The 14,849-nt window shown below is 43.8% G+C and overlaps 1 protein-coding gene across 5 annotated transcripts in view; it reads left to right on the top strand.

Moving 5' to 3' along the window:
* Positions 1-14,849, top strand: part of CNOT6L (CCR4-NOT transcription complex subunit 6 like) — a 43,180-nt gene that overhangs the window by 13,023 nt on the left and 15,308 nt on the right. The gene's annotated exons all lie outside the window — the stretch shown is intronic.

Consider the following 14,849-nt stretch of genomic DNA (forward strand, 5'->3'; position numbering starts at 1 on the left):
ATGTGAGGGGTTGTAACCCTGCACATGTTTTATTAAAGCAAAAATGGTAGATATATTTGAAGGTCTAATTTCATAACATATTAAAATGGTTGTCCAAGCTGCATTTTCACAATCTTTGCTACAATTGAAGTGTGCAGCTTGTTTGTATCTCAATGTTGCACAACTATGTGTCCTGGAATTGAATTTACAGAAGTATTTGTGTCTTTGAAACTGAAGCCATCAGGTGATGCAACCTGTTGTTGACTAAGGTCTTGATTTATAGACCAGCTGGTTGCCATCTATGTGACCTCTTTCCTTACAGCTCTTGATCAGACCTCAACTAATAGTGGGTTTGCAGTCAGTCCAAATAGATTTGGAGGCCTCTCTGAATTTCAGTTTGATAAACCAACCCCTGACAGCCCTGATGACCTCGGGGAAAAGTTGGTGTTCCCAGAGAAAAATGCATGGTTGAGTGTCTCTTTGTCCTCCTCCCTCCAGCCAAAAGACTTTGGATACATCTAAATAGCTACAATACAGGACTCTGCATGTTTGATTAATTGATGCCTGATTAATGTTGTTATCAAGAATAGGCAAATTATGGTAAAGCATTATTGGTAATTCTTTTATTTGAAGTTGTTGCAGCTAACCCTCAGTTCAGGGGTCTGAGTTGGCCTGCTAAGTAATATTTTCTCTTCCCCCTACCACCACTCCAAGATTCTACCTACTTAAAATGACACAGTGCTGGAGTGGGCAGAGCCCAGTAGCCTCATATTGCCCCCCTACCCAATCATCAGATTAACCATTCAATAGGAGGCTGTATGCCTGCGTGTGTCCACACATGCAGTGTGAGATGCCCACAACAATTTTTAGCTGTACCCACTGCTGGCATGCAGTTCTGAGAGATTTAGCCAAGGGCAAAAGTGGCCCTCTGGACAAAAATGTTAGCCACCCCTGCTTTAGATGATGATGGAGATACAGAATTATCAGTTCCCACTATTGGAAATGTGACTTGACAAGTTCTTGTCCTCCTCCTCCTTCTTTGGAACGCTGGGATTTTACTTTTCTTGTTGTTTGGTCTATTTGTAAATGCAAAGTGTGGCTAATTCTGGAGATTCAATAATCGGCACAAGAGGCATTCCCCACCCAGCAGAATGTTCCACTTTGTGTGAGACTTCTTTTGCATCCTTTTGTTGTGGAAACGTAACAAATTTGCCCCTTTTAAGGATAAATTAAGACTAAAAAATTAAGTGGTAGAATGGAGTGCTGAGGGCCAGATCTCAGCTGATACACCTTATCCTTGCCTCAGGTTTTGGCTAGCACACATTTTAAATAGACAAGCTGCGCCAATTAAGGCTCTGATATCACAGGTTATTTTCCCCAAGTATTAAGCGCACCCCTGTACTCTGCCAGCTTGAGTCTATATGAGGAAAACAGTATATCAAGAGTTGCTAAATATATTCCAGTATTGATTGTGGTTCTCCTCTGGGCAAGTATAGCCATTTTCAAATTTCGTCTTTGAGTGAAAATTGCCTCCAGGTGATCATTCAGGGAAATTTTGTAAATTGCTCTTTTTTTCTTTCTTTCTTTACACATAACTTTCATAGCATGTGAGACGCACCGGGTTAATAACTTATTTGCAAGATTTATGTTAATAGTTGTGCTGACTGCAGGCGGGGGGGGCGGGGTGAAGGAAGAGAGCAATTACTAGCAAACTTGAGCTCTGTACTGAAGTTTCTATTTATTTGTGGTATGCTGGCTTTTTTACTTGTGTTAGAAGAATTCTCAGAAACATAACCTTGGTATTTTTTATAATAAAAACAACTAACCTTTTTGTAGTAAGGGCCATATTTACCCTTGGCCAAGCCTTTGTGGGTGCCGCTGCTGGGTATGGCCACCTCACAAGGTACATGCAGACACACACCCATACCCCTTGGCTGATCCATGCAGATTAGTTGAGGTGGTGGAGGAGCTATTACCCCCTCCCAGCTTATCAAATGATCAATTGGATCATTGGGAAAGGGTTGATTTGCATCTCTGTTCAGGTGCTGGGAGAAGCTTAAATGTCTGCTCCAGTGTCACATCTACTCTTTTAATTTTATTTTTGCTGCCACCAGAATCAGTGGGGTCTTAGGGAGGCTGGGGGGGGGGATATTGGGGATAGGGCCAGATGTGCAACTTTGGCTTAACATGTTAAAAGAACAGCCAATGTGTAACTTCACAGAATGCGATAGAATGAAAGTTGCTTTCAGTAAACCACAAGGCAATTTTTTTTTTAAAAAAATTAGATATTCTAAAAGGGACTGGGCAGATCTTCAGGTCAATGTATTTATTTAACCTGTAAAACAAAGCTTTTTAAAATGAACAGTTAGAGCCCATAAATTAAACTAGGTGCTCCAGATTAGATGACAGAAACAACATTCTTAATTGTGCCCATATTCCAACTTTTCAGCTGCTCCATCTTAAGGTTTATTTTGTTGGTATTGAGTCAGGTCTGGTGGTTAAGGAGCTTGTGCACAATAATCATTAATGTCAACAGTAGTTTCTAGCCCTTATTTACTGGAAAAGAGCATGTAACCCAGACCAAATTCTCTACAGAGTCATGTGCTTTCCCAAGGATTATTTTTGTGTTATTTATAATACTTGCTGTAAATGGTTCAAGGCACATTTTGTAGAAAACATACAGGGGAACCTGCATCAAAGGATTGCGTGTGTGGGAAGGGGGAATTGCAGTGTCCACCACAGTATATGTAGCCATATGGCTGGCATAAAATCAGATTGTGTTTACCTGGCATGTTGTTCATACGTTTGACTAATGTTTTAACATGGACTAGCCATTGTAGCCGGGGGTGGGATGGTGGATTCTCTGTCATAATCACTGCCCTGCTGACTTCTGCCAACCAGGGGGGAAGGTAGCAAATTTTCTACCCATTTCATTGTGCCAACTCCAGGTTGGCACAGCACAGGGGTCTATTTTGTGTCCCTCACCAAAGCTGGCTTAGGATCCAGTAGTTTCATAATCGTTTTTTGCTTTATTTATCTATATTTCACCTTTTTATGACAAGGTCTTTGTAAAGTGGCTTTCAAAAGTTGGCTTTAAACGAGCACAAGACAGGCAATGTCGTTTTGTGCTGGGTTATGTTCCTGACTCACGTGCGCATCGGCAGAGTGCTCATAAGTCCATTACGCCCCTTTTCCAGCCACTTCCGGGTTGCAGCCATGCACTCATGCATGGTCACACACATCTTGGACAAGCGTAAACACACAACATCTATGAACCAATTCCGCCAACAAAAAATAATTCAAGGACAGCCTTAAAAGCGTTCTTTTTTAAAGTCTTTAAGTTATTAAAACAATGTCTGACTCCTAACCAGAAGGTTGGTGGCTTGTGCCCGCCCAGGGACTGCTGGGGGAGGGATTCCTGCATTTCAGGGATTGAACTAGATGACCCTCAAGGTCTATTCAAACACTACAATTCTGATTCTATATGGAAATAGATTATGTAATTCCAAAGAGAGAGCAGGGCCTCAGCAGGACCATCCCTCAGGTACCAGGAAACCGTATAGATCCGGAAGTATTTGTGTGCAAACCATTTAAATAGCTGACACTGCCACCTCACTAAAGCATCAAGAGCAGCATGTGGTGCAAACCTTTTTTTTTCATGCGTAATTTTTATTAGTTTACATAAATCAAAATACAAGACAGACTATAATATTCCACTTAATATCACACATATTTTAAAAGTGACTTCCTTCAACCTTTCCACAAATCATCCGTATTAATAAAGGCAAATAATTCCGCATTTCTTATTTTGTAGTGCCGTTAATCATTCTAGTTCATCTGTTTTTCTTTAGACATTACCCTTTGCTTCTTACAGAGCTCCCTTAAAACCCACTAGTGTTATCTGTCCATCGCTTAAGTTTTCCAGATATTTCGTAAAACTTTCCCAATCTTTTACAAACCTCTGGTCTTTTATATATCTGATTTTCCCTGTCATCTTATCCATCTCCACATAATCTAGTAATTTTGATCTCCAATCCTCAATTGTCGGCAAACCCTCTAATTTCCAATTTTTAGCTAACAGGACCCTTGCTGCCGTTGTTGCGTACTGAAACAGCTTGTAGTCTTTCCTTTTTATCTCCCTTCCTACCAATCCCAGCAGGAATGCCTCGGGTTTTTTAACAAAAGTATAGCTTAAAATTTTCTTCATTTCATTATACACACTCTCCCAGAACCCTTTAACCTTTTGGCATTCCCACCACATATGGTAGAAGGTCCTCTCTCTTTCCTTGCACTTCCAGCATTTATTACAGGATCCGTACATTCTGGCTAATTTAACGGGAGTCATATACCAACGGTAGAACATTTTCATTAGATTCTCCTTAAGTGTCACACAAGCCGTAAACTTGAGATGTTGTTTCCATAGTTTTTCCCATTCTTCGAAGTAGATGTTACGGCCAAAGTCTTTGGCCCAGTGTGTCATTACCGACTTGACTTCCTCATCAATTAGATTCCAGTCCAGTAACTGATTGTACATTTTAGACAAAGTTTTTATATTATTTTAGCATGTGGTGCAAACCTAACCAGCTACTGATCTGATCATGACAGCAGAGTAATTGAAGGCTCCTCCAACCACCATTGTCTTGGTCTAACCCAGTGGTGGCCAAACTTGGCCCTCCAGCTGTTTCAGGACTACAATTCCCATCATCCCTGACCACTGGTCCTGTTAGCAGGGATGATGGGAGTTGTAGTCCCAAAACAGCTTTCCCTGAGACTTGTAGTTCTGTATCTGACGATCCAGGACAGAAGAGTTAAGCACTTGTGTCTCTTTTCTGATGCAAAGAAAAAGGGTTTTTCCCCGCTTCATGTTGCAAGGCGAGTTGAAAAGTGGGCTGCTTTGGTGGTACCATTCCACAGTGTCAATAACCTTTGAAATGGAGGGGCAGGCAGGATATGGCTGTTGCCCGTGCACTAGAGGAACGGCCAGCTGAAATTTCTCAGAATAATCATGCCCAAATGGGGCAGCTTCACATAAGATTTTTCCTACATGCTTTTTTTTTTACTTTTCTTTAGGAAAATTGTATATATACTGTATAAAACTGCAACGGGTTACATGCAGATATGGATTAATCTATACAGTAGCTCTTCTATTCAGTGTGAGGAATGGAAAGAAAGAAGATGGGAACTGTTCTCAAAATGTGTTTCCGTCATGAAGTGGGTGGGGAAAGCTTAGCAAACTTGTGACAGGTGGAAGAATGATGTGTAGATTGCAACGGAGTATAATCCCAATTAGCATTGCTTGCTGGGGCTAATGAGATTTGGGAGTCTAGTAACATCTGAAGGGTCACAGGTTTTCCATCCCTCCATCCATAAAATATTGTGTATTTTATGCTTGACTTGTGTGTGAATCATAGGTTCTCCTGACTTGCTAACTAACCCCTAGTTGTTTCCTACTGGCTTTTGTACTCTGCATCTCTAAGCACACATACATAGTAGTGGGTTCATAGAAACTGAAGCATTTTAATTACCTGTAGGGATTTTTAGGAGTCAGGTGTAAAAGCAAAAATAATTAAATGTATAGTATATATTAAAGCCTGTCATCTGCTCTAGTTTGCAAAACATGTGGTGTATGCTAGCAAGGACAAGATGTATCACCAGAACCTGTAGGCATCAACATAATCTACTTCATGTGATCTGTGTACTATATTAGGACTTGAACAAACAGAAACTTAATGCATTACTTTTTATGCCATGAGTATTAATATCTATACCAAGAAAAGCATGCATAATATAGAAGTCCTGCCTAGTGCCAGCTTCGTAAGCATATTGCAATGGAAAAAAACCATTCACCCAGCCATTCCCTCGTGAGATGCCTGCAACACACACATGAACCGTGCCAATTGTCATTCTGAAAGCTGTTGCTCCACCTCTTGCAAGATGAGTGTGGGGCAACCATAGCGCAAAACCAATTACCAGAACCTGGCCAAAAACCCAGAACCTGTTAGTATTTCTTTCATAGGGAAGTAGTCTTCTGAAAGCAGAATATCTTGAATGGAAGTTTAGTTTAAACCAGTGGGTGCCAAACTTTCCCCTCATGGGCCACTTGAAAATCACTGAGGGTCTTGGTGGACTACTTAAGGGTCATTCCACACCAAATTTGGACCAAAAAATCTTTAAAAATTAGAGATTATCTCATATTATTATTATGAGATCTCATATTATTATTATTATTATTATTATTATTATTATTATTATTATTATATGTATGTACACGCACAAAAATTTTGAACAAAATCTGAGACATGAGAGCACAATCAAGTATTAAAATCAGGTGATTTGGCGTGGAATGACCCTTAACTATTTTTCTGTTTGTTGTAGCAATTGCGATTCCATAGTGTTCAAGTTGTAATACAGCTGGCAACCACTTCGTATGTGACTGATGGATACATGACTGCTGACACATGCTTTTGACCCGAGAAGGTGGCAGGGTGAGGGTAGAATGGGCTTATGCACGACTGCTGGTGTGTGCTTGTGTACCCACAACACAGCCCCCATGCAAACTGGGGGTTGCCTGTAGAATAAAATTCAATATAAGAAATAAAGGAAACGATAAAAAGGCAATGTGAATATGTAATGTGATGGATATGCCATCTCCTGTCTTCAACCACATCCACAGAAACATCATGTCCCACCTGATTGAGGTTTGGGGGGCAGAGTCTAGAAACCCTAGGTATAAACTTTAGTTACTTGGAGACATTACTCAGCACCAAACCACATTTTTCATTCAGTATTGAGACGACAGGAGACAATGCCAGTTTTCCGATGTATCATGCACAAATTCCTGAAACCCTTGTTTGTCATGTTCACATCCTGCCTTTCTAGGTGTAAGCATTAAAATTTTAATTTGTGAAGAAGACCCTTTTATATAATTTCTGCAGTTGGCACTGAGAAAAACACCTTGTAAATTTCTCTTAGGCTTCAGACAATTCTCATTGAGATGTTTGCCTATATTTTGGTGTATAACCTTTAATTTAGTAGCAAACACTGTGCCTTTTTTTATAAGGCAAAGAAGGAAACGGAAATTATGGCTGTGTCTCAATTAAGGTGGAAGTTTTTAGATGGCAAATTTCTGAGTTGCATTTACAACCATGACAGCCTATCTCTACAAAGTCTCAAACACCCTGAGATCTTTTGTGAACAGTTGGGCAAAATATTTTTATGTTTATTATCTAAGTGACTTAACAAGATGCTGACCTTTATTAAATAAACCTAGAGTTCAAATAACAATAATCAACCAGCTAAACATAAAATCCAATATTCAGTCAGATGAAAGAGGAAAATAACATCCTAAATCTACCCTCTGGTGCAGTTTGGCAGTCTGCAATAGCCAGTGTTTTGACTCAGCTATATTTTGTTATAATTTATATGGGTCCTTAACACAGATTTTAGAGCCAACACCTGCCCTGAGGTCTTGCTTAGCCTTAGATCAAAGCAACTGGCCTTCATCCACTGCTATTTTCTCAGCTGCTAGACATTTCTGTAGCTGCCCCAGGAAAAGGGGCATGGATGTCAGTATGGTGGTGTATAAATTATGCATTCCTTTATTCTGCAAGTATCCCACAGTTGCAGAAATCAGTTTTTAAAGAGGAAATGGTTGTGTGAATTGGCCTTTGATCACTCTTCTTTATAAGTGTTTGTCTGGTAGATTCATAAAGGATGTTTGGGGATACCCAGTCTCAAATCTTCCATTCTTGGGCAAGGTGATAGAGCGAGCGGTTGCCGAACAACTCCAGGCACGCCTGGAAGAAGCGGACCATTTGGATCCCTTCCAGTCAGGATTCAGGCCTCATCATGGGACTGAAACTGCCTTGGTCGCACTGGTTGATTATCTCCGGCGGGCTAGGGACAAAGGTGAGAGCTGTTTCCTAGTTCTGCTGGATCTCTCAGCGGCGTTTGATACCATCGACCATAACATCCTTCTGGACTGTCTTGAGGGGCTGGGAGCTGGGGGCACTGTCCTACAGTGGTTCCGCTCCTTCCTCCTGGGCCGTGTTCAGAAAGTGGTGGTGGGGGATGAATGTTCAGACCCCTGGGCTCTCACTTGTGGGGTGCCTCAGGGTTCTGTCCTCTCCCCCATGCTTTTCAACATTTACATGCAGCCTCTGGGAGAGATCATCAGGAGGTTTGGGCTGGGTGTTCATCAGTATGCAGATGATACCCAGCTCTACCTCTCTTTTAAATCAGAACCAGTGAGGGCAGTGAAGGTCCTGTGTGAGTGTCTGGAGGCGGTTGGAGGATGGATGGCGGCTAACAGATTGAGGTTGAATCCTGACAAGACAGAAGTACTGTTTCTGGGGGACAGGAGGCGGGCAGGTGTGGAGGATTCCCTGGTCCTGAATGGGGTAACTGTGCCCCTGAAGGACCAGGTGCGCAGCCTGGGAGTCATTTTGGACTCACAGCTGTCCATGGAGGCACAGGTCAAATCTGTGTCCAGGGCAGCTGTTTACCAGCTCCATCTGGTACGTAGGCTGAGACCCTATCTGCCTGCGGACTGTCTCGCCAGAGTGGTGCATGCTCTGGTTATCTCCCACTTGGACTACTGCAATGCACTCTACGTGGGGCTACCTTTGAAGGTGACTCGGAAACTACAACTAATCCAGAATGCGGCAGCTAGACTGGTGACTGGGAGCGGCCGCCGAGACCATATAACACCGGTCTTGAAAGACCTACATTGGCTCCCAGTATGTTTCCGAGCACAATTCAAAGTGTTGGTGCTGACCTTTAAAGCCCTAAACGGCCTCGGTCCAGTATACCTGAAGGAGCGTCTCCACTCCCATCATTCTGCCCGGACGCTGAGGTCCAGCGCCGAGGGCCTTCTGGCGGTTCCCTCATTGCGAGAAGCAAAGTTACAGGGAACCAGGCAGAGGGCCTTCTCGGTAGTGGCGCCCACCCTGTGGAACGCCCTTCCAGCAGATGTCAAAGCGATAAACAACTACCTGACATTCAGAAGACATCTTAAGGCAGCCCTGTTCAGGGAAGTTTTTAATGTGTGATATTTTACTGTATTTTTGGTTTTTATGGAAGCCGCCCAGAGTGGCTGGGGAGGCCCAGCCAGATGGGCGGGGTATAAATAATAAATTATTATTATTATTATTACCATCGTGTAAATCATTTGGCAGTGTATACAGAGAAAAAAGTTGGCTTCCTCTTTAGAGGCAGGAAACTCCCCTCTCCAGATAATCAAAGCTGCTGACCAGTGTCCAGATAGGAACAGCACAGCTGCTTATAGCGTTCCTCTGGCAAGCCATCAGTCATCTACCACGAATATCTTTGCACAGCAATCTAGCTGGCTCTCCAGGATAAATAAGCCTTGAAAGCAAAAATATCAGTCCACCTTTTTTGGTCAGTTTTCTGAAACTATTTAGAGAATCTGACAGTGTTTACATTGCTTAAAATAAACCTTTTAAACATTAAAAGCCTAGAGTTAAGATTTAGAGGCTAAACTTTAATGGCTAGCTGAACTTCACCTGGGATCTTTCCTTTGTCCTACTTCATTGATGTTTTTGAGAACAGCCTGCAGCTGCTGATTGTGTGAGGAATTGGAGGCATATCTTCTGTTTGGAATGTTCACAGGACATTGCCTCTTTTTTGTTTTGCATACTTATATCTAAGCGGAGCTTGTGTTAGGACTAGAGGCTGCTGCGTGGCCTTTTTGCAATGAGTCCGGCAGCTTTTCTGCTTTGTAGCTTTTCTGTTTTCCTTTCCTCTGCACAGCTCTGAAAATTAACACTTAGTTTCAGTGGGAATGCACTTAAAATCTGATTGTGACTCTGTGAATTCAGAATATTACAAACGTCCTTTGAGTTGTTCCTAAGAAAAAGAAATGTCTAATCCAGGGGTCAGCAAACCTTTTCAGCAGGGGGCCGGTCCACTGTTGCTCAGACCTTGTGGGGGGCAGGAGTATATTTGGGGGGGGGGGTGAACAATTTTTGCCCGCCCGCAAAGAGGCCTGAAGATGCTTCACTTTACCTGTCACAGTTGTCATCCCAATAGCCGCAGCTGGGCTTCTCCAGCCAACCAGGCACCGTGGTGGGATAGCAGGCTGTGTTGGCCAGTGAAGACAGAAGCAGCAGCCCTGGCAGAGGAGCCACAGATGAAGGTAGGGGAACCGGAGCATCGCTGGAGCTTTTACCCACCACCTGCTTCTTCCAGAGAGGCACCGTGGAGAAGACAGAGCCTGCCACCAACCCGCAAGCGGCGGCCGCAGCCACCGCAACTGCCCACCAGAACGCCATGGGAGGAATGAAGGAGGGAGGGAGGCAGGTGGCGGTGAAGAAAGTGCGCAAGGAAGCGGTGTGGAAAAGGGGCACGGAGAAGGAAGGACAGACGGACTGAGGGAGAGGGAGGAGGAGGAAAACGCAGCAGCAACTGGCAGCCAGTGTCACACGCTCCCTTCACAGCACCACCCTGCTGAGGCGGGCAGGCAGGCTAGCATACTCGACGGCACGCAGTGTGGGACAAGATTGCTCCGTCCCTGAGGAGAAAAGCGCCACCGTGTGAGGGAGAGGGAGGGAGAGGAAATGAACATGCGTGCTGGCAATCCCCGGACCGTCTGTGGGCCAGATCTAGAAGGCAGTTGGGCCTGATCCGGCCCGCGGACCTTAGTTTGCCGACCCACGGTCTAATTCAGGCATGTCCAAAATTCGTTTAGGGTTGGCCCTTTGGTTGGCCCCCACGGCCCTTCACTTCATCAAATCTGACCCTCTTTGAAAAAAGTTTGGACACCACTGGTCTAATCGGAACTTGAAGAAACAACATTTTCTGTGTGTTTTTGGATCCTTGCTAACAGAAATTGGATTGCTAATGGGGCTAGAGCCTGTCATTCTTGTATTACTGTAGTTTATTTGTTTAAGGCTGCAATCCTTACCACTTTTCTGGGAGCAAACTACTTGAGACTATTGGAACAATCATAGGCTTGCACTGTAAAACATTTGTATCCCTACTGTCCCATTCTCTCATGGTGAGTTAACATAAAACCAAACCATTAGGCTTTAGAAGAAAACACACAGCAGTGGAACTCTGTAATAATGGAATAAAGCAGTTATTCATCAACAGCCACATCAGCAACTCCAAATGGCAACAGCTCTCTAGGATGGGGAACAGAAATGCTTCTAGTCTTTCTACCCAATATCTTTTAAATTTGAGAAGCCCAGGATAGAATCCCATCGGAGGGGGCTGGGGAGGGATGCAGCAAAATTTGTGCATGAAAAATGGGAGGCGGGGAGAGACATAAATAGAAAGAAAGCTGCCTCCGCCTCTTTGGGGTATGTATGGAATGCATACAAAATAATGAATGAAAAAGCCCAGGAAAAGCAATGAAGCAAAACAGCGACTTTTTATGTAGAAGGAGGAGGAAGGAAGGAAGGAAGGAAGGAAGGAAGGAAGGAAGGAAAAAAGGGAATAAAAGAAGAGAGAGGGTTGGAAAAGGTGCTGGCTCCTCACCTTCCTCATCCAGGGTCTCTCCAACTCCATTGGGTGAAAGGAAGCCAGCCTGCCGTGGGGAGGCAGTGAGCGAGGCCGGGCCAGGGGCAACCAGGCAGTGTAAAAGCCCGTCTCGGGGTGGGGAAGGGCCGGACAGAGGCCAGGCAAGGTGAGGGCTGGGGGGCAGCGGTAGGGCTCTGCCTTGCCTCTACTCTCAAGTCTTTTATTTGGATGTGAGATCTGCAGCTACTAACTTCAGGGGCCACAGGCCAGCCTGCCCTTGTCACACCTTCGTTCTCCCGCTCTGTATGAATGAGTGGTAGTATAGGGACTCGGTGGAGATTGTCTGTTTGTATTTAAAACCCTTGTCACTTTTTCTGAGAGTATTGTGCAGAGACTTACAGCTCAAAGCAGCCACGTTAGTAAGTGTAAAACATTGTGATAATCAGTCCCAGATGGGGCTCCTGTCTCTTTGAATAATTCTGTGAAAGGAGTTCCAGTTACAGATAGGTAGCCGTGTTGGTCTGCCATAGTCAAAACAAAAAAAATTCCTTCCAGTAGCACCTTAAAGACCAACTAAGTCAGTTCTTGGTATGAGCTTTTGTGGTATCTGAAGAAGTGTGCATGCACACGAAAGCTCATACCAAGAACTGACTTAGTTGGTCTTTAAGGTGCTACTGGAAGGAATTTTTTTTGTTTTGTCTGTGAAAGGAGTATTTCAGCATCTGTAGCTTTTCCTCTCTTTGCGTGGCAACACACTATGCTGCCCTTTCAAAATCCTTTTCTCAAACACTGTTAACGGTACAGGAGTCCTTTCCACAATGGATGTGTTTAGAACGATAACAGCTATTTTAAGAAAATGGTTGCTTGTTCTAAGTACAGTTGTGTTTCAGGCTGGAATGCAATTCTTTTGGCGACTTGTATTTCCAAGGATGCCTTTGGAAATTTGTAGCCTGGAGGTTTGTTTTGTCTCCATTAAACACAAATGCCAACTCTTGAGATACATACGTGGGATGCAAGGTCTTTTCAACATGTTTCTGCCAAACTGGATCGCTGTACATTCAGTTCTTCAAACCTTTTTGTGGACATACAGTAACTGACATGTACTCTGAACTAGGACTAACAGCATTATTCACTGGAAGAAAGCAGCATACATCGAGTTACAATGAAAGAACCACCAATAATCTATGAATCTTTTGCTAATTGGAATTTTTTAAAAAATTGTTCTTAAAGATACACCATCTTTTGCAGCAGTCCATCAGGGTGAAATGGAAACTTTCCATAAAAATTTCTACCAGCAGGTCTGGTTCTAAATTTCTCTCTTTCCCTCCCCCCCCCCCTTTCTCTCTCTCTGATTTACAGCTATTAGGTCTAAGGCAGTAATCATGATATTTGCATGGGAATTAGTCCCATTGAAATTAGAGGTACTTCAAAAGAAACATACTTGGTTACATGTAGCTTGCAGAACACAGATTTATTTTAATCAAGGTGGAAGGTGGAGGTATTCAAAGGGCTGTTGTTGACTCCCATCTATCCATAAAGAGCCAGCAGTTTTTAAGGGCAGGAAGGGTGACTAGGGGTTTGCCTGGAGATTTGTAAACTGCAGGGACTAGCTAGCTGCAAGTTCATTTCAAGTCAGTTAGTTACAATAGAGCTTTGGAGCTATCAAGTTCTCTTCGTCTTTCCCATCAGATTATGCGTGGGCAACCTGTGGCTCTGCGCCTAAATACATGTGGGTGGATAGAGCTGGGTGTGGGGGGAATGGTGGAGGGAGTCAGAACAGGTGAAATGAGGGAGGAGGGGGTGAAAGCCTTCTGCAGGTAAGAGGTGCACCTCTGACGAGAGTGAACTTTCCCTGCCCTAGCAGCCTTTTGGGTGATGGTGAAGAGGAAGACTGGGAAAGTGAGAGAAGGTGGCAGAGAGGGAAAAGCCGCTTTGGGGTCTGGCCTGCCCACTGCCAGCATCTGGCCTTGCACAGATTCTCCTCCAAGGGAATGTGACCCTCAACCCTTTCTCCTGACTGGTTAGAGTTCAAAGCCAGGACTGATAAAGTGGGAGGTCTGGATGACCAGGGACAGCTTTCTTTGAAGGTGGAATAGAAGGGAGATTTACGGCCACTGAATACCTTGGTCTGGGGTGGGAGAGGATCCCTCTTCTGCCCTATAGTGTAGCCTGCTGGCTATTATGAAATGAAGTTGAAGATCCTGGATCTCAAAATTCCTAAACACAAGTTAAAGTAAAGGGACCCCTGACCATTAGGTCTAGTCGTGACCGACTCTGGGGTTGCGGCGCTCATCTTGCTTTATTGGCCAAGGGAGCCAGCGTACAGCATCCAGGTCATGTGGCCAGCATGACTAAGCCGCTTCTGGCGAACCAGAGCAGCACACGGAAATGCTGTTTACCTTCCCGCCGGAGCGGTACCTATTTATCTACTTGCACTTTGACATGCTTTTGAACTGCTAGGTTGGCAGGAGCAGGGACCGAGCAATGGGTGCTCACCCCATCACGGGGATTCGAACCACGCCACCCGTGTCCCTAAACACAACTTACTCAGACTCTTTTATCTCATAGTCCACAGTGTCAATCATCATCATCCCCCAAATTGTGCTTTTCTTCACTAACTTGAATTCAGGAAGTAAGAACTTTTCTGTCCACAAAATGTTGGGTCAGTACTCTAAAGGAAAGCATAGTTCACTAGCTTTTTATAATCGTTAGGCTAAGAAACAATTAATTGTGTGATATATTCCAAGGTTTGAGTGTTTTAAGTTAATCAAGATCACATTTGTTAACGGCACACTTTGACTAGGAAAAAAATACCTAGTTACAAGTTTTCCAGAAAAAAATTGTTTTTAGTTCATGAAGAGAAACTGGAAATCATCATTAAATTGCTGCAAAAATAGTATCTCTCTTGGGATATTATGCTGAGGCCAGAAAAATAATTTTATCAACCATAAAAGATTGAATTGTGAGCTTTTTGGGAGAGACATTCATCACTTAAATTCATGTTGCTCATCTTGGGTTTTCTTGTTTGTGTGCTTAGTTCAATTCTTCTCCAGCGTTTGCTTAAAGGCTAAACTAGACATGACAGTTGCAGGCGCTGTGGTCTAAACCACTGAGCCTCTTGGGCTTGCTGATCAGAAGGTTGGCAGTTCAGGGTGTGCTCTCATTGTTCTTTCCCAGCCAACCTAGCAGTTCGAATGCACACCAGTGTAAGTAGATAAATAGGTACCTCTGTGGTGGGAAGGTAAACAGCATTTCCACGCATTCTGACACATGTCACGGTGTCCTGCTGCGCCAGAAGCGGTTTGGTCATGCTTGCCACATGACACAGAAAGCTCTCTGTGGGGAAACGCCGGCTCCCTCGGCCTGAAAAGCAAGATAAGCGGCACACC

This window comes from Podarcis gaigeae, assembly GCF_964106915.1.
Source record: "Podarcis gaigeae genome assembly, chromosome: 9".
NCBI classification, from domain to species: Eukaryota; Metazoa; Chordata; class Lepidosauria; order Squamata; family Lacertidae; genus Podarcis; species Podarcis gaigeae.